The sequence below is a fragment of the Capra hircus genome, chromosome 24 (genome assembly GCF_001704415.2).
Source record: "Capra hircus breed San Clemente chromosome 24, ASM170441v1, whole genome shotgun sequence".
NCBI classification, from domain to species: domain Eukaryota; kingdom Metazoa; phylum Chordata; class Mammalia; order Artiodactyla; family Bovidae; genus Capra; species Capra hircus.
In genome coordinates, this window is record NC_030831.1 from 28,439,222 (window position 1) to 28,458,931 (window position 19,710).

Genomic DNA, 19,710 nt, shown 5'->3' on the forward strand with positions numbered 1-19,710 from the left:
GTGTTTCAGTCGTGTCTGACTCTTTGCTACCTCATGGACCCCAATTTTTTAAAAAGGACATAGTTCACCCTTGCTTGCTAAATATCATAAATGAAGACACCACAATGTGCTTTCAGCTGCAGAATGGGTTTGTCTTGGTCCCTCCCTAACCCACTACCCACTCCCAATTTCACAGAAAAAGTGTTTTTCTCGGGAAGATCCAATTTATGCAGAGCCAAGCAGGAAGCAGTCCCCTTGTCACCATCCCTTTGCCAGTATGCTAATAAACAATCTGTAAGGCTAATCTGCCTTCAAATTATTCTGACAGTTTGGAGCCTTACAGCGTGCTGTCAATTAAATAGCTTCATCTTCTCATTCCTTTGGAAGCCCTGAAGGAGGAGAGAGAAGCACCCTACCTAGTCACAATTGGATATATTTTTGTACCTACAATCTTATACAGCCTTAATAAAATATGGAAGTTAGCAGGATGTTTAAAATAGGTGAAATGCATGAATTAAAAAAGTTCAAGTTTCTTAAAAAAAAAAAAAGAACAAAGCAGAATTGACTTGAAAATATTGAAACAGTGGAGGCCAAATGTAACAAAAGAAACAGGTGGAATCTATATTTAGACATTCCTACTGGTATCTTGTATGATAACACTGAATTTTTAAAACTTAGTGAAATGAATAAGAGATATTGGAAGAGAAAATTTAAATAGGACTAGGACATACAAGCTGACATTAGTACATCTATCAATTTCTACTATCTGTCTAGTTTAATTTTTGAATTCACTAAAGCTTTAAAAAAAAAATGAGGATCCAATCAGGCTAAAACTAATGAAGTTGATTGGTAATTAGGTATCCATCTCTTGTGAAAGGGAAATTCACTCAGTTGGGTCTGACTCTTTGCAACTCTATGGCCTGCCAGGCTCCTCTGTCCATGGGATTCTCTAGGCAAGATTACTGGAGTGGGTTGCCATTTCTTTCTCCAGGGGATCTGCCAGACCCAGGAATAGAACCCAGGTCTCCTGCATTGCAGGCAGATTCTTTACAGGCTGAGCTACAAGGGAAGCTCCATATTTTAGAGAAAAATTAATACACTTAATTTGTCCTTCAAGATAAAATGAATATTTTAAAATTATAAGAATGGAATGATTTTTCAAAACATATCCACGCAATGAGGAGAGCACTTTTAAAAATGTTGTTTGGAGATGTTCGCAGTTAGGTTTGTTGTTGTTTAGTTGCCAAGTCATGTCTGACTCTTTGCGACTCCCATGGATGGTCGCCACCCAGGCTCCTCTGTTCAAGGGATTTCCCAGGCAAGAATACTGGAGTGGGTTGCCATTACCTTCTCCAGGGTATCTTCCTGATCCAGGGATTGAACCCATATCTCCTGCATTGGTAGGTGGATTCTTTATCTTTGAGCCACCAGAGAAGCCCTTGGAGTTAGGTTACCACTTTCCAAATTTTACCTGAGTGTCATCTATGTACTTATCAATAAAGTGAACGTGAAGTCGCTCAGTTGTGTCTGACTCTTTGCAACCCCTTGAACTGTAGCCCACAAGGCTCCTCTGTCCATGGGATTTTTCAGGCAAGAATACTGGAGTGGATTGCCATTTCCTTCTCCATGAGATCTTCCCAACCCAGGGATTGAACCCAGGTCTCTCGCATTGAAGGCAGACACCTTTGTATGAGCCAGCAGGGAAGTCTTCTATACTTATCAATATGAAGCCACTAAAAGCAAATTTTCAAATCTGCTTCAAGATACTCCAAATGAAGAGTTTAGGAGGGTTTAAGCCTAGTTGCTAAAAATATAACCATTTAACACCTTCAAAATTGCTTGAATAACAGTTGGTGGACATAAGAAAAGAGAAAATTAAACAAGCTGAATTTTAACAAAATCCTTTTCATAATTGCTCAGATAAAGTTTAAAAATCCATAGTATGATTTGATAAGTGCAGCTGATGACTTTTTGCATTTGGATCTTTGTGTCTGTGTAAGATTATCATTCTCAACTATGAGAGCCATGAAAATCAAATGGATTAACTTCCAACCAAAAAATTTGTCCAACTATGTCACAAAGTATTATAGCAATATTTACCAGAATAATGTGATAGAATAAGTAATATTGCTGGCATTAAAAGTCACTATTAATAGGTATCAATGATGTTTTAGTATAATAATTAAAATAATGAAAAATTTTGGAACACTAATAAGTAAAATATAATGTTGCTTAATATAAAATACAATATTGCTTAATTGCTCTTTAGCTTTTATTTTAATATTTCTATTTTGGTATGTGTTTTATGCATGTAATAATTAGTAGAATATACCTATTATTTCAAAATAAATATGCATGCATATATTATAGTCCCAAAACATTTTAATAATGGAGTGCTGTATTAAAAGTGTTTGGCTATCATTTCTTTATGAATTCAGTGGCATAGCCATCTGTGCATACAGAATTGAGAAGCGTTATATTATTAAAATAGAAAATGTTATTCTCAAGCATTAGAAAGTAATATTGCGCTACTGCAAATTCATTTTATGAAGTATGTTTCTGTAATATTTAAGAAGGAAAGAAATCCTGAAAGTATTCCCTTGTGTCACGAAAGTCTGTTACATATCATTCATTACATATCATTTACTCATTCATTCAACAAATATTTATTGCATGTCTACTATGTGACACCACCCTTATGGCAGAAATTGAAGAGGAACTCAAAAGCCTCATGACGAAAGTAAAAGAGGAGAGTGAAAAAGTTGGCTTAAAGCTCAACATTCAGAAAACGAAGATCATGGCATCTGGTCCCATCACTTCATGGGAAATAGATGGGGAAACAGAAACAGTGTCAGCCTTTATTTTGGGGGGCTCCAAAATCACTGCAGATGGTGACTGCATCTCTGAAATTAAAAGATGCTTACTCCTTGGAAGAAAAGTTATGACCAACCTAGATAGCGTATTCAAAAGCAGAGACATTATTTTACTGACTAAGGTCCATCTAGTCAAGGCTATGGTTTCTCCTGTGGTCATGTATGGATGTGAGAGTTGGACTGTGAAGAAGGCTGAGCGCCAAAGAATTGATGCTTTTGAACTGTGGTGTTGGAGAAGACTCTTGAGAGTCCCTTGGACTACAAGGAGATTCAACCAATCCATTCTGAAGGAGATCAGTTCTGGGATTTCTTTGGAAGGAATGATGCTAAAGCTGAAGCTCCAGTACTTTGGCCACCTCATGCGAAGAGTTGACTCATTGGAAAAGACCCTGATGCTGGGAGGGACTGGGGGCAGGAGAAGGGGACGACCGAGGATGAAATGGCTGGATGGCATCACGGACTTGATGGACGTGAGTCTGAGTGAACTCTGGGAAATGGTGATGGACAGGGAGGCCTGGCGTGCTGCGATTCATGGGGTCGCAAAGAATTGGACACGACTGAGCGACTGAACTGAACTGAACTATGTGGAAGACACTGTTCTGGGACCTGGCGGCACATTAGGGAACAAAACAGAAGCCTATAGAGCTTATAGTCTAGAACCATAGGATCAAGACTCAAAAGTATGAACATAAACGTCAAAAAAGCAACAGGCTGGTATTCTGCTGGGGTGGGCTGGGGTAGCTGTACAGATTGTGAAGATATTGAATGATTTCTATGCTGCATGGTAAGTAGTTGTTAAAGTGTACCTCCTTCATCCTGGCCACTCTAGACCTCCCTGGAGAACTCCCAGGCTTCCTCTTTATTTTGTAAAGATTTATTTGTTAATTTTATTGTTTGGCTGTGGTGAGTCTTTTTTGCTGCACACAAGTCACCTCTAGTTGCAGCAGGTGGTGGCTACTCTTCGTTGTGCTGTGCAGGCTTCTCATTGTAGTGGCTTCTCTTGTTGTGGAGCACAGACTCTGGGCACTCAGGCTTCAGTGGTTGGAACCCACTGGCTCGATAGCTGCAGTTCATGGACCCTAGAGCACTGGCTAGTAGTTGTGGCACGCTGACTTAGTTGGGATCTTCCTGGACCAGGGATCGAACCCATGTCCCCTGCATTGGCAGGCATATTCTAACCACTGGACCACTAGGGAAGTCCCAGGCTTCCTCTTGATCTCAGCACAAGGACTAATTTCCCGCCCAGTAAGCAAGCACCCACTCTGATTGCTGGGATCATCACCCCTGTGTTATCCCCTGGTAAGTAAATATTTTGACTTTTACTACGGAGTAAGTTTATACCCAAGGTGATAGTCTATAAAAAGAGACCAGGGTAGGGGTAGAGAATCAAGAAGCTAGGAGCTTTAGGGGCAGGTGATTAAGAGAGACCCTGGGAAGTAACATTTAGGCAGAGACCTGAGGGAAGAGAGAGGAGTGAACCACAAACATACCTGAATGAAGAGGGGAACCTAGAGCAAACAAGAAGGCTAGAGCTTTGAAGCTGAACACTCCATGGTTCAGGAGGGGCTACTTGTCAAAACTGAAAATGCTAAAAGTCACTTCAATTTTATAAAAATAATTAAAAATTTGGGTTTAGCTGTTGAATGAACTGAAAATCTTCCCACTCACCAGTCAAGTTTAATCTGAATGGTGCTTTAAAGAGAGCTTTTGGGACTTCCCTGGAGATCCAGTGGTTAAGACTCCGTGCTTCCACTGCAAGGGGCATAGATAGGTTCATCCCTGGTCAGAGAACTGAGATCCCACTCATCACACAGTCCAGCCACACACACACACACACACAAAAAAAAAAAAAAAAAAAAAAGAAAGAAAGAAAGAAAGAAGAAAGAAAGAAAAGATGAAATCAGTCCTGAGTGGAATTTTTTTTTTTTTTTTTTTTAGTTTCTAAAACTCTTGAACTCAAATTCGGAATACCAAGGCTCTCTTTTATAGCAAAATTTGATGTTTTTCTATTGCATCCTGTTTCAAAGCTTCCTCTTTGGTGAAACACAGAGCCATTTAAAATTACGCAATTGTGCGTACTTTATACCCTTCATTCAGTAAATGTATATTAAGCACCAACAGTTAGGAGCTGGGAATGTCAAAGACTCTGGAAGCCCCCCTGCTTTTTAGGTTTCAGCAATTTAGTTGGGGAAACAATTATGTAAATAGATAAAACAGAGTAAACAGCGGTATATACAAAATGTACATTTAGAATGCTAAGTAATGCTGACTTTCCTCTCATTTTTTTCTGCTTAATTAATATTTTTTCCTGTCACTTTTCATTATTTTCAATAGAACATAAATCTGAGAATGCAATGTGCCAACCTCATATTTTATTATTTTAAAATTACTTTGAACACCAAAGCAAATAATTCAGAGTTAACGAGATTTTAAAAAGGAGAGACCTGTGGCTGGTAGAAATCCCTTAACTTTAAAATTTTATTTTGATATAATTTTTTTTGTTCCATTTTAGGTGACATAAATAGAAAATTTAGACATAATGAAATTAAAGAGTATATAGAATCTTTTAAAGCATTATGATCTGAAACCAGTCAAACTGTTTAATAATCAAATTATTTTATTGGTGGCCATTGGCACTAACCACGAGATGGCTAGTCTTCATTTACCTCCGCCTCTCTTTTTTTTTCCCTAGTGGCTCCATCCTTTAACATAATGGAATGCATTAACCACCTACTCTAGAGAATAAGGAGGAAACTTGCACAGTTTTTACCACATCCATCATCATATTGAATATTTGCAGAGTCACACACTTTTACTTTCATGCCAGTCCTTTTGTGTCTCTCTAGTTGAGACACAAATATGTGTTTTTTATTATTTCTTTGTATCTTCTGCACTTTACTTTCATCAAAAGCCTGTTGATTCCCAGAGCTTCAGTTTTTCCCTGTCTATGAGAAGAGGGAAAAAACACAGTTCCTATGGGATAAAGGCATTGTCACTTCGCCGGTGTTCTTCCATAACACTGTTGTTTAGTCGCCTACCAGAAAAATCACAATTTTGTATGCCTTTGGCTGGACGGAAGAAAGGAATGTAAAGAAATGTAAGTTTTCTGCTAGAAGTACATTTGGGCTGAGCTGGTGAAACTGACACATTCATTTACCTCTGCTGCTGCGGCTAAGTCGCTTCAGCTGTGTCTGACCCTGTGCGACCCCATAGACAGCAGCCCACCAGGCTCCTCTGTCCCTGGGTTTCTCCAGGCAAGAATACTAGAGTGGGTTGCCATTTCCTTCTCCATCGTTTACCTCTACATCCACACTAGTTACAAAAGTCTTCTATGAACACATTTCCTCTAACGCAGGATACTCTAGAACTGTAACGATCAACGTGTGGAATGGAATCAGCAACACAAGCAGCATCTGGGAACCATGGGCACTGCAAACCCAAGCCTCCACCTCACACCTACTGAATGGGACTCTCTGGGGATGGGGCCAGAAATCTGAATTTTAACAAGCCCTCCAGAGGATTCTAATGTGCATTCAAGTTTGAGAGCCACTGAGCCAGATTACAGAAAGTACACAGCCACATGTGAGAGTTATCTGTATCCTGTTGGCTGTTTATCGAATTTCATGCCACCCAATCTTTTATGCAATTAATAACCCAATTCCAAAGAAAGGCAATGCCAAGGAATGCTCAAACTACCCCACAATTGCACTCATCTCACATGCTAGTAAAGTAATGCTCAAAATTCTCCAAGCCAGGCTTTAGCAATATGTGAACCGTGAACTTCCTGATGTTCAAGCTGGTTTTAGAAAGGCAGAGGAACCAGTGATCAAACTGCCAACATCCGCTGGATCATGGAAAAAGCAAGAGAGTTCCAGAAAAACATCTATTTCTGCTTTATTGACTATGCCAAAGCCTTTGACTGTGTGGATCACAATAAACTGTGGAAAATTCTGAAAGAGATGGGAATACCAGACCACCTGACCTACCTCTTGAGAAATCTGTATGCAGGACAGGAAGCAGCAGTTAGAACTGGACATGGACCAACAGACTGGTTCCAAATAGGAAAAGGAGTACATCAAGGCTGTATATTGTCACCCTGCTTATTTAACTTCTATGCAGAGTACATCATGAGAAAGGCTGGACTGGAAGAAGCACAAGCTGGAATCAAGATTGCTGGGAGAAATATTAATAACCTCAGATATGCAGATGACACCACCCTTATGGCAGAAAGTGAAGAGGAACTAAAAAGCCTCATGATGAAAGCGAAAGTGGAGAGTGAAAAAGTTGGCCTAAAGCTCAACATTCAGAAAACGAAGATCATGGCATCTGGTCCCATCACTTCATGGGAAATAGATGGGGAAACAGTGGAAACAGTGTCAGACTTTATTTTTTAGGACTCCAAAATCACTGCAGATGGTGACTGCAGCCATGAAATTAAAAGACGCTTACTCCTTGGAAGAAAAGTTATGACCAACCTAGATAGCATATTCAAAAGCAGAGACATTACTTTGCTGACTAAGGTCTGTCTAATCAAGGCTATGGTTTTTCCTGTGGTCATGAATGGATGTGAGAGTTGGACTGTGAAGAAGGCTGAGCACCAAAGAATTGATGCTTTTGAACTGTGGTGTTGGAGAAGACTCTTGAGAGTCCCTTGGACTGCAAGGAGATACAACCAGTCCATTCTGAAGGAGATCAGCCCTGGGATTTCTTTGGAAGGAATGATGCTAAGGCTGAAACTCCAGTACTTTGACCACCTCATGCGAAGAGTTGACTCATTGGAAAAGACTCTGATGTTTGGAGGGGTTGTGGGCAGGAGGAGAAGGGGATGACAGAGGATGAGATGGCTGGATGGCATCACTGACTCAATGGACGTGAGTCTGAGTGAGCTCCGGGCATTGGTGATGGACAGGGAGGCCTGGCGTGCTGCAATTCATGGGCTCGCAAAGAGTAGGACATGACTGAGCGACTGAACTGATACCCCAGGTATCAGAACCGTTAACTCCCCTTACAAATTTTATCTCAGATCCTTTAGACTCATCACACTGGGTCATCACAGTGATTACAATTAAAGGGCACAATATTCAAAACTTCACATTTTTTCACAAAACTAAATGCAATTTGTCTATGCTGTACAAAGGCCAGCAAATAAACGCTACACTATAATTTGTAATTTTAGAATTTAGTTTCAGATTATTTCTTAATTTGAATTATGGGTATGCTTTCATTACTCATAAAAAACTATGTTTCTGGGAGAGGGAAAGATGGCGGAGGAATAGGACGGGAAGACCACTTTCTCCCTCACAAATTCCTCAAAAGAACATTTCAACGCCGAGCAAACTCCACAAAACAACTTCTGTAGGCTGGCAGAGGACATCAGGCAACCAGAAAAGCAGACCATTGTCTTCAAAAACAGGTAGGGAAAAATATAAAAGACGAAAAAGGAGACAAAGGAGGTGGGGAGGGAGCTCCGTCCCAGGAAGGGAAGCCCGTCCCGGGAAGGGAATTTTAAGAAGAGAGGTTTCCAAACACCAGGAAACACTCTCCCTGCCGAGTCTGTGGCGAGCCTTGGAAACACAGAGGGCAACATAACAGGAAGGAAAAATAGATAAATAATTAAAACCAACAGATTACAAGCTCAACAGTAACTCCCCCAGCGGAAAAGCAGCACAGACGCCTGCATCCGCCATTGGGAATTGGGGGAAGGGCAGGGACGCACGGGAGGCGTGGGCTGCAGAGCTTTGTAAGAATCGGGCAGGAACGCCCCACGCGCAACCAGAACGATCTAACTTGGGCTAGCAAACCAGACTGTGGGATAGCTACCACGCGAAAAACTCGAACATAAGACACCGCCAGGACCGAGCACAGAACAAAGGACGGAACGGGAAAAGCCGGCTGCAGACCATTCCCCGCCGGGGACAGGCAGCCAGAGCCGTAAGGACTGGAAAGGGGCAATTGCAGACCCGGAGAGACTTTACGTACCTAACTGCAAGCAGGCTCCTTTGCTAAGACTTCTGGGGGTGCTGGACAGTCACAATCTGCCTCACAGGGGGCGCCAGAGGTCCACCCAGAGAGCTGAGCGGCAGCGGCGGAAAAGGTGACAAGCCGCGGCGATCGCGCTCGCCAAACTCCTGAGCTACTCGGACCTGGGAAGGGCACAAAGCGCAGTCCCAGCCGAATCTGTGCCTCTGAGGGCTGCCTGAGCGCCGAACCTGAGCGGCTTGGACCAGGGAAGTGCACGCAGCCTAGGGCCGGCCCCAGACGGTTCCCAGCTAAGCATCGTAGAGCCGGAGCGGTTTGTGCGCCTCGAGAAAGGACAGGTCAAGTGGGGCTGAGATGAGGTGTGCACACGACAGTGCTGTTTGTTTGCAGCATCCCCCCTCCCCACAGCGTGACTGAACTAGTGAGCCTAAAAAACCAGCAAACAGAAGAAGTTAAACAGAGGGAACCACCTTGGAAGTGAGCCCACACGGCCCATAACATCAGAGAAGGGCTAGTTATATTTTTAATATTTTTAAAATCATTCCTTTTTTTTTTTTTTTTGCTTTTTTGTTTGTTTTTTCTTTTTTTTTCTAGCTTTTTTTTAATTGTTAAGTCTTCTATTTCTCCTCTAATTTTTATTTCTATAACCTATTATTACTATTATTTTTTTTTTTTTAAGGCAAACATCATATATACTCTTTGGATGGTTGTTGGTGTGTTTTTTTTTTTTCTTTTGTTTGTTTGTTTTTTAATAATTTTTTTTTCTTTCTTCCTTTTTCCTTCTGCTTTTCTTTAATATTGTATCTTTGAAAATCCAACCTCTACTCTAGATTTTTAATCTTTGCTCTTAGGTTTTTGTTGTCAATTTTGTACATTTAAAAACCCAAACTTCACTACCCCAGTTTACCTGAGAGCGAGATTACTGGCTTGACCACTCTCTCCTCCTCTGGACTCTCCTTTTTCTCCACCAGGTGGCCTCTGTCTCTTTTCTCCCCCATCTCTTCTCTATCCAACTCTGCGAATCTCTGTGTGTTCCAGATGGTAGAGAACACCTAAGGAACTGGTTACTGGCAGGATTTGTCTCTCTCCTACTCATTCCTCTCTCTTATCCTCCTGGTCACCTCTGTCTACTTCCTCCCTCTCCTCTTCCCCGTATAACTCTGTAAATACCTCTGAGTGGTCCAGACTATAGAGCGCACATAAGGAAGTGACTACTGGCTAGCTTGCTCTCTCCTCTCTTGATCTCACCGCATCTCATTCCAGTCACCTCTAACTACCCCCTCCATCTTCTCTTCTCCTTGTAACTCAGTGAACCTCTCTGAGTGTCCCTCAATGTGGAGAAACTTTTCATCTTTAACCTAGATATTTTATCATCGGTGCTGTATAGATGGAGAAGTCTAGAGGCTACTGTAAAAATAAAACTGAAAACCAGAAGCAGGAAGCTTAAATCCAAAGCCTGAAAACATTAGAGAACTCTTGAATTCAGGGAACATTAAGCAATAGGAGCTCATCAAATGCCTTCATACCTACACCGAAACCAATCTCCACCCAAGGGCCAACAAGTTCCAAAACAAGACATACCACGCAAATTCTCCAGCAACACAGGAACACTCCCCTGAGCTTCGATATACAGGCAGCTCAAAATTATCCCCAAACCTTTGATGTCTCATAACCCATTACGGGTCACTCCACTGCACTCCAGAGAGAAGAAACCCAGCTCCACCCACCGAAACTCCAACACAAGCCTCCCTAACCAGGAAACCTTGACAAGCCACTGATAGAACTCCACCCAAAGTGAGGAAGCTCCATAATAAAGAGAACTCCACAAATTAACAGAATATAAAAAGGCCACCCCAAATGCAGCAATATAACCAAGATGAAGAGACAGAGGAATACTCAGCAGGTAAAGGAACAGGAGAGTTGCCCACCAAACCAAACAAAAGAGGAAGAAGTAGGGAATCTACCGGAGAAGGAATTCTGAATATTGATAGTGAAAATGATCCAAAATCTTGAAATCAAAATGGAATCACAGATAAATAGCCTAGAGACAAGGATTGAGAAGATGCAAGAAAGGTTTAACAAGGACCTAGAAGAAATTTAAAAAAAAGTCAAAATATAATGAATAACGCAATAAATGAGATCAGAAACACTCTGGAGGCAACAAATAGTAGAATAACGGAGGCAGAAGATAGGATTAGTGAAATAGAAGATAGAATGGTGGAAATAAATGAATCAGAGAGGAAACAAGAAAAACGAATTAAAAGAAACGAGGACAATCTCAGAGACCTCCAGGACAATATGAAACGCTCCAACATTCGAATTATAGGAGTCCCAGAAGAAGAAGACAGAAAGAAAGATCATGAGAAAATCCTTGAGGAGATAATAGTTGAAAACTTCCCTAAAATGGGGAAGGAAATAATCACCCAAGTCCAAGAAACACAGAGAGTTCCAAATAGGATAAACCCAAGGCGAAACACCCCAAGACACATATTAATCAAATTAACAAAGATCAAACACAAAGAACAAATATTAAAAGCAGCAAGGGAAAAACAACAAATAACACACAAGGGGATTCCCATAAGGATAACAGCTGATCTTTCAATAGAAACTCTTCAGGCCAGGAGGGAATGGCAAGACATACTTAAAGTGATGAAAGACAATAACCTACAGCCCAGATTACTGTATCCAGCAAGGATCTCATTCAAATACGAAGGAGAAATCAAAAGCTTTACAGACAAGCAAAAGCTGAGAGAATTCAGCACCACCAAACCAGCTCTCCAACAAATTCTAAAGGATATCCTCTAGACAGGAAACACGAAAAGGGTGTATAAACCCGAACCCAAAACAATAAAGTAAATGGTAACGGGATCATACTTATCAATAATCACCTTAAACGTAAATGGGTTGAACGCCCCAACCAAAAGACAAAGACTGGCCGAATGGATACAAAAACAAGACCCCTCTATATGCTGCTTACAAGAGACCCACCTCAAAACAAGGGACACATACAGACTGAAAGTGAAGGGCTGGAAAAAGATATACCACGCAAACAGAGACCAAAAGAAAGCAGGAGTGGCAATACTCATATCCGATAAAATAGACTTTAAAACAAAGGCTGTGAAAAGAGACAAAGAAGACCACTACATAATGATCAAAGGAACAATCCAAGAAGAAGATATAACAATTATAAATATATATGCACCCAATATAGGAGCACCGCAATATGTAAGAGAAACGCTAACAAGTATGAAAGGGGAAATCAACAATAACACAATAATAGTGGGAGACTTTAATACCCCACTCACACCTATGGACAGATCAACTGAACAGAAAATTAACAAAGAAACCCAAACTTTAAATGATACATTAGATCAGTTAGACCTAATTGATATCTATAGGACATTTCACCCCAAAACAATGAATTTCACCTTTTTTTCAAGTGCTCATGGAACCTTCTCCAGGATAGATCACATCCTGGGCCATAAATCTAAACTTGATAAATTCAAAAAAATCAAAATCATTCCAAGCATCTTTTCTGACCATAATGCATTAAGATTAGATCTCAATTACAGAAGAAAAACTATTAAAAATTCCAACATATGGAGGTTGAACAACACACTTCTGAATAACCAACAAATCACAGAAGAAATCAAAAAAGAAATCAAAATATGCATAGAAACTAGTGAAAATGAAAACACAACAACCCAAAACCTGTGGGACACTATAAAAGCAGTGCTAAGAGGAAAGTTCATAGCAATACAGGCATACCTAAAGAAACAAGAAAAAAGTCAAATAAATAACCTAACTCTACAACTAAAGCAACTAGAAAAGGAAGAGTTGGAGAACCCCAGAGTTAGTAGAAGGAAAGAAATCTTAAAAATTAGGGCAGAAATAAATGCAAAAGAAACAAAAGAGACCATAGCAAAAATCAACAAAGCCAAAAGCTGGTTCTTTGAAAGGATAAATAAAATTGACAAACCATTAGCCAGACTCATCAAGAAGCAAAGAGAGAAAAATCAAATCAATAAAATTAGAAATGAAAATGGAGAGATCACAACAGACAACACAGAAATACAAAGGATCATAAGAGACTACTATCAGCAGTTGTATGCCAATAAAATGGACAACGTGGAAGAAATGGACAAATTCTTAGAAAAGTACAATTTTCCAAAACTGAACCAGGAAGAAATAGAAAATCTTAACAGACCCATCACAAGCACGGAAATTGAAACTGTAATCAGAAATCTTCCAGCAAACAAAAGCCCAGGTCCAGACAGCTTCACAGCTGAATTCTACCAAAAATTTCGAGAAGAGCTAACACCTATCCTCCTCAAACTCTTCCAGAAAATTGCAGAGGAAGGTAAACTTCCAAACTCATTCTATGAGGCCACCATCACCCTAATACCAAAACCTGACAAAGATGTCACAAAAAAAGAAAACTACAGGCCAATGTCACTGATGAACATAGATGCAAAAATCCTTAACAAAATTCTAGCAATCAGAATCCAACAACACATTAAAAAGATCATACACCATGACCAAGTGGGCTTTATCCCAGGGATGCAAGGATTCTTCAATATCCGCAAATCAATCAATGTAATTCACCACATTAACAAATTGAAAAATAAAAACCATATGATTATCTCAATAGATGCAGAGAAGGCCTTTGACAAAATTCAACATCCATTTATGATAAAAACTCTCCAGAAAGCAGGAATAGAAGGAACATACCTCAACATAATAAAAGCTATCTATGACAAACCCACAGCAAACATTATCCTCAATGGTGAAAAATTGAAAGCATTTCCGCTAAAGTCAGGAACAAGACAAGGGTGTCCACTTTCACCGCTACTATTCAACATAGTTCTGGAAGTTTTGGCCACAGCAATTAGAGCAGAAAAAGAAATCAAAGGAATCCAAATTGGAAAAGAAGAAGTAAAACTCTCACTGTTTGCAGATGACATGATCCTCTACATGGAAAACCCTAAAGACTCCACCAGAAAATTACTAGAGCTCATCAATGAATATAGTAAAGTTGCAGGATATAAAATCAACACACAGAAATCCCTTGCATTCCTATACACGAATAATGAGAAAGTAGAAAAAGAAATTAAGGAAACAATTCCATTCACCATTGCAACGAAAAGAATAAAATACTTAGGAATATATCTACCTAAAGAAACTAAAGACCTATATATAGAAAACTATAAAAGACTGATGAAAGAAATCGAAGAGGACACTAATAGATGGAGAAATATACCATGTTCATGGATCGGAAGAATCAATATAGTGAAAATGAGTATACTACCCAAAGCAATTTACAAATTCAATGCAATCCCTGTCAAGCTACCAGACACATTTTTCACAGAACTAGAACAAATAATTTCAAGATTTGTATGGAAATACAAAAAACCTCGAATAGCCAAAGCAATCTTGAGAAAGAAGAATGGAACTGGAGGAATCAACTTGCCTGACTTCAGGCTCTACTACAAAGCCACAGTCATCAAGACAGTATGGTACTGGCACAAAGACAGACATATAGATCAATGGAACAAAATAGAAAGCCCAGAGATAAATCCACACACATATGGACACCTTATCTTTGACAAAGGAGGCAAGAATGTACAATGGAGTAAAGACAATCTCTTTAACAAGTGGTGCTGGGAAAACTGGTCAACCACTTGTAAAAGAATGAAACTAGATCACTTTCTAACACCACACACAAAAATAAACTCAAAATGGATTAAGGATCTAAATGTAAGACCAGAAACTATAAAACTCCTAGAGGAGAACATAGGCAAAACACTCTCCGACATAAATCACAGCAGGATCCTCTATGATCCACCTCCCAGAATTCTGGAAATAAAAGCAAAAATAAACAAATGGGATCTAATTAAAATTAAAAGCTTCTGCACAACAAAGGAAAATATAAGCAAGGTGAAAAGACAGCCTTCTGAATGGGAGAAAATAATAGCAAATGAAGCAACTGACAAACAACTAATCTCAAAAATATACAAACAACTTCTGCAGCTCAATTCCAGAAAAATAAACGACCCAATCAAAAAATGGGCCAAAGAACTAAATAGACATTTCTCCAAAGAAGACATACGGATGGCTAACAAACACATGAAAAGATGCTCAACATCACTCATTATTAGAGAAATGCAAATCAAAACCACAATGAGGTACCACTTCACACCAGTCAGAATGGCTGCGATCCAAAAATCTGCAAGCAATAAATGCTGGAGAGGGTGTGGAGAAAAGGGAACCCTCCTACACTGTTGGTGGGAATGCAAACTAGTACAGCCACTATGGAGAACAGTGTGGAGATTCCTTAAAAAATTGCAAATAGAACTACCTTATGACCCAGCAATCCCACTTCTGGGCATACACACCAAGGAAACCAGAATTGAAAGAGACACATGTACCCCAATGTTCATCGCAGCACTGTTTATAATAGCTAGGACATGGAAACAACCTAGATGTCCATCAGCAGATGAATGGATAAGAAAGCTGTGGTACATATACACAATGAATATTACTCAGCCGTAAAAAAGAATTCATTTGAATCAGTTCTGATGAGATGGATGAAACTGGAGCCGATTATACAGAGTGAAGTAAGCCAGAAAGAAAAACACCAATACAGTATACTAACACATATATATGGAATTTAGGAAGATGGCAATGACGACCCTGTATGCAAGACAGGGAAAGAGACACAGATGTGTATAATGGACTTTTGGACTCAGAGGGAGGGAGAGGGTGGGATGATTTGGGAGAATGACATTCTAACATGTATACTATCATGTAAGAATTGAATCGCCAGTCTATGTCTGATGCAGGATACAGCATGCTTGGAGCTGGTGCATGGGGATGACCCAGAGAGATGTTATGGGGAGGGAGGTGGGAGGGGGGTTCATGTTTGGGAACGCATGTAAGAATTAAAGATTTTAAAATTTAAAAAATAAAAAAATAAATTTAAAAAAATTAATAAATAAAAGCTGCAGTATACAAAAAACAAAAAGAATATAATAATACCTATTTCACTTTTACATGCAATCTATTGAAATAATGGATGTAAAGCACTTGATGCTAAACAGGAGCTAGTATGAAGAGCTATTACAATTGCTATTAATATGACTATTGATATACTTGAAATCAAAGAATATATCGAAAAACTAGAAAAATAGAGTTGGGACAAAGATGAAGGCTTTTAAAATGCTATTTTATAGATATTCTTTTTACTATCCATTTGTATTACAATAAAAACATTTTTACATTGTTAAACTAAAAAAAAAAAAAACTATGTTTCTATTTTCTGTGATTCTCAAGGAATTCAAAATCAAGTTTAATTCTTGCAATGCTGGAATATAAAACAGAGATTTCAGTTAATTGTATTTTATAATCAGTCATTAAATAATCTTTTAAACAAATACTGGAGTCGGGTGCCATTTCCTCCTCCAGAGGATCTTCCTGACCCAGGAATTGAACACTCATCTCCTGCACTGGCAGGTGGACGCTTTACCACTGCACCACCTGGGAAGTCTATTAAATAATCTTTTAAACATATGCAAAAATTTAAATTTTTTATGAAAACTTAGTAAATATAGCATAGCGAGAGTTTCTATTGTATATATATATTTACTTATAAATGTCTGTGTGTATAAACGTATATATATATATGCTATTTGTTGTTTAGTTGCTAAGTTGTGTCAGACTCTTGTGACCCATGGACTGTAGCCCACTAGGCTTCTCTTCTTCTCAGGTAAGAATACTGGAGCAGGTTGCCGTTTCCTTTTCCAGGGGATCATCCAGACCCAGGGATCAAACCCGCGTCTCCTGCTTTGGCCGGTGGATTCTTTACCACTGGGCCACCTGGGAAACCCTATATGCTAACATATATGTGCTGATATATATGCCACATGGGAAAAATAAAAAGACCAGAAACTTGAGGCCAAGATGATCTTACTATTTTGTTACTCCAGAGAAAGAAAAGTTCTAAGAAGCTACAAGTGAAAATTACTTGTTATACAAGAAAGTGTTTAAGATAAACAAAAGCAAACATTATGGCTTAATTTTAACCCAGAATTTAAAATGGGCATGGGCTTCCCTGATACCTCAGGTGGTAAAGAATCCACCTGTAATTCAGGAGATCCTGGTTTGATTCCTGGATCAGGATGATCTGCTGGAGAAGGGATTGGCTACCCACTCCAGTATTCTTGGGCTTCCCTTGTGTCTCAGCTGTTAAAGAATCTGCCTGCAATGCAAGAGACGTAGGTTCAGTCCCTGGGTTGGGAAGGTCCTCAGGAGAAGGGAAAGGCACTCCAGTATTCTGGCCTGAAGCATTCCAGGTTACAAAGATTCGGACACGACTGAGAGACTTTCGCTCTCTCTTTAACATGGACTGAACAACAACAACATAAGACAAAGTTACCCAGTGAAAATGTTCATAGTGATTTTTCTATACTAATGAGTAATGACAGTACATTTTCTTTATTTTATTCTTGTCCATATTAAAAGTGTAACAAAACATATATGGCATTTGTAATAAGGGACAAAATAGTATCTTAAAATAAATTGTCAGTCTGAATACTGTGCTAAATTATCTCATACACAGAAGAACAATTTCAATCCAGATGAGAACCAATAAAGGCTAAAAGAATGTGAAATGAGTTATAAATGTGATTGAGTTAGAAACATAGCTTTGAAGATGTTATTAAGAGGATAACTATTATGTGGTTGTGGCTAGTGTCTCCTAGATTTATCCCTGTTATTTTTCCTTCTCTTCAATTTTTTGCTTCTATTGTCTGTATCTCATTTGATAAAGGAAAAGTGAAGATTGTTATGCTGTGCTTAGTCACTTAATTATGTCTGACTCTTTGCAACCACACAGACTGTAACCCACCAGGCTCCTCTATCCACGGGGATTCTCCAGGCAAGAATACTTGAGTGGGTTGTCATGCCCTCCTCCAGGGGATCTTCCCAACTCAGGGTTAGAACCCAGATCTCCTGCATTGCAGTCAGACTCTACCATCTGAGCCACCAAGGAAGCCCCAGAATACTGGAATGGGGAGCCTAGCCTTTCTCCAGGGGATCTTCCCAACCCAGGAATCAAACTGGGGTGTCCTGCATTGCAGGAGGACTGTTTACAAGGTCAGCTACCAGGGAAGCCCTTGTTCCTAGTTAAATAAAAGAAAATTGAATTAAGTGTAATACTTCATTTACTAAAACATTGATTTATTGAGAATAAATGCTTGACCTCTAGCATAACGTGCTTAATGTATATGTAAATATAGAGTAGCCTGTTATCAAACATGCACTATTTAACATAGACCAAAACACCCAAACACTGCTTATGAGATCCATCAGTTACTTGTCTTGAAATTACACAATTTTTACTTGGATAGAAATTTATATTTAGAAGATTTTGTAAATGCCATCCCAAAACATTTATACAATGGCACATCTTATGTGCCTTAGTATTTTTCTTTTGGACACAAGGAACATTCAGACATTCAGCAAACTAACATAGTATAGGATATAAAAAAAAGAAAAAAAAAGGTGCTTACAAGTCAAAAAGCAGCCAAATCTGCAGATAACCCAAAAGGTCAATGCAGCCTGCAGTTACGTACTTACAAAATCTTTCTCTTTGGTAGTTTGGTCTGTCTTATCATAACCAGATAAAGTCAATGTCAAGATATATTCAACCATGGGAAGTTGAACAAATCAAGAAGAGATTCTAGGAAACAAACAATCAAATTAAATTTCAAACTTTGAAGTTTTCCAAAGTGATGAGGACCTAGGGGAAAAAAAAATCGTAAGCTCCTTATTTGCTAGTTTCTTGGAGCAAATTCAGTTATTAAAGGTGACTGACATATTGAGTAGTTCCTGAGAGTTGTTTAATTCAGAAATGCAATGAAATTTTTAGCAGGGATCTGGGGGATTTCAATTTATTCCAGTATTAATCATTCTTTTTCTTTTTTAAAATCAGGTGCTTTTTCATTGGAGAAGGCAATGGCACCCCACTCCAGTACTCCTGCCTGGAAAATCCCATGGGTGGAGGAGCCTGGTAGGCTACAGTCCATGGGGTTGCTAAGAGTCGGACACGACTGAGCGACTTCACTTTCACTTTTCACTTTCATGCATTGGGGAAGGAAATGGCAACCCACTCCAGTGTTCTTGCCTGGAGAATCCCAGGGACAGAGGAGCCTGGTGGGCTTCCGTCTATGGGGTTGCACAGAGTCGGACACGACTGACGCGACTTTAGCAGCAGCAGCTTTTTCATTGAGAGGTACATGTGTGCTTGAAAGTGAAGTCGCTCAGTCGTGTCTGACTCTGTGCAACCCCATGGACTGAAGCCTACCAGGCTCCTCCGTCCGTGGGATTTTCCAGGCAAGAGTACTGAAGTGGGTTGCCATTTCCTTCTCCAGGAGATCTTCCCAACCCAGGGATCAAACCCAGGTCTCCCACATCGCAGGCAGATGCTTTACCATCTGAGCCACCATGCTTAGCCATGTCCAATTCTTTGCAAACTCCATGGACTGTAGTCTTCCAGGCTCCTCTGTCCATGGAATTCTCCAGGCAATCTTCCAGGAATGGGATGCCATTTCCTCTTCCAGGGCATCTTCCCAACCCAGGGATTGAACCCAGGTCTCCTGAGTCTCCTGCATAGCAGACAGATGCTTTACCACTGAGCCACCGGGAAAGTCCCTTTCATTGAAAGAGTCCATGCATTTATCTGAAAAAGTCCCTTCTCACTCACTCTGAGAGCCTAGAAAATCTTTCACTTTCTTTTCTAGTATTTCTTTTCCCCCTTTACCTATTATTTCCATTGAGAACTAATTCAGTCATTGGGGGAAACTATTTTCTAACACAGAAG